The following is a 2119-nucleotide window of genomic DNA, read 5'->3' on the forward strand; positions in this document are numbered from 1 at the left end:
GACAATAGACTAGACTATAGACTAGACTATAGACTAGACTATAGACTAGACTATAGACTAGACAATAGACTAGACTATAGACTAGACTATAGACTAGACTATAGACTATAGAATAAACTATAAACTAGACTACAGACTAGTCTGTAGACTGGACTATAATCATGACTATAGACTAGGCTCTATACTGGGCTATAGACTAGATTATACTAGACTAGACTATACTTGAGTATAGGCTAGACTTGAGAATATACTATCAAGTGGACTATAGGTTAGACTATAAATTTGACTATAGACTAGACTTTAGAATAGACTATAGGTTAAACTATAGACTACACTATTGAAAAGAGTATAGACTAAACTATAGAATATACTCTATATACTAACTAAATAACTAACAAACAAACTAGCTTAATAACTAACTAACTTACTAACTAAATAAGCTTTGAGGACAAGTCTTGTTTTATCTTTGACCATAGTCTTTGGTCAAAGTCTCGGTACAGGCTTTACTATATATAACACTACAGTATCAACTATAGGCAATACTATAGTCTTTACTTTATACAACACTATAGAGGTTTATCAAAGTTATGAAGTAAAGTTTTGAAGTTCTAATTTCTATTTGTAAATTCTCTTTTAAAAATTTATTTTATAAATTCCATGAAAATTTTCAACAACCTGCAGCTAAAGCAAAATAAACTAAGTATTTAATTAAGCATAAAGAAAATTTGTACAAAAAAATCAAGGAAATAACAATATAAAATTCTATGAAAATTTAGAAAAATATTTTTTTCAAATTTATTTTCTTTACGCTATTTAAATGTTTAATGTCCCAGTTGCTTTTGGGCTTTTTGAAGTTTTTTTTTCACTTGGTTTTTTTCTGGTTTGCATAATAAATACAATTTTTGCGTTAAATAAAAGACTTTTAGCAAAAAAAAATAATATAACATTCTAGGAAATATTAATGTATTGTAATAGTAAAATATATATATATATATATATATATTTTCGGGCGCTTTATTGTAGAGCGGCACAAACACAATAATGACCACAAGTTCCGTGATTAGTGTTTAAACAAAATGCTGAATAATAAATTTCACCTTGGGGAATTTTTGTTCTGCTTGTTTTTAAGGCAAAAGTGCAAAAAAAAAACATTATTTTTGAGAAATGTGTAAAAATTTATAAAATATATAATGGAAATATTAAATCTATAGAAATTTAGCTTGAAATAATATTTAAAGCAAATTTTGGATTATTATTAACAAACACAATAGAGCTTTCATGTAAGGATATTTCATGTCTACTGTAAAAAAGAGACTAAGCACAAATACAAATAGAGAAGAGAGCAAGCAGAATATACACACTCTCCCATAAAAAAATTAATATTAACAGTGTTCTAAACTCTAATCAGAAAGATCCAAAGATCTATCTAAATAATCTTATATTAAAATAAAGTCTCTATATCAGAACCTCCCTAATACTTATGCTATTTAGAAATGCAATTAATTTCCTGACAAAATCCAGGTAGTAAGTAACTCATATCAGAAATTCTTGGTATGAAAATCATATCATGGCTCACTTGTGTACACACACTCATTCCCCTTTAAGGACAAGTGTCCATTATGTCTACTTGATACATTTAAAATAAATTATATTTTTTTGCTGTTTTTATCGTATGCAAATTATGAGATTCTCTATGGTAAAATAATGTATTATTCATGTAGTATATACGTTACTGGCTGGCAAGTAAAACATCCATTATAAAGAAGCAGACATCGTTTATTTTGTGATTTAGAAAAAAAATGTATGCATTCATATAGTAGTCAATATAAAACAGGTATAATTACGTTTATAAAAAAATAAAGACAAATTAATTTAAGAAAAAAATATAAGAAATTTGCATAATAAAAAGGAAGAGTTAAAAGGTGGTAATAAATAGTCTAGGGTTGTACAATAAAACCAAAGAAAAAAACATTGAGATGAACTATAGATGTTATGTATATTTTTACCACAGATAAATAGAACTGAACTAGAACTGAACTAGAACTGAACTAGAACTGAACTAGAACTGAACTAGAACTGAACTAGAACTGAACTAGAACTGAACTAGAACTGAACTAGA

The sequence above is a fragment of the Lucilia cuprina genome, chromosome 5 (assembly GCF_022045245.1).
Source record: "Lucilia cuprina isolate Lc7/37 chromosome 5, ASM2204524v1, whole genome shotgun sequence".
Taxonomy (NCBI): domain Eukaryota; kingdom Metazoa; phylum Arthropoda; class Insecta; order Diptera; family Calliphoridae; genus Lucilia; species Lucilia cuprina.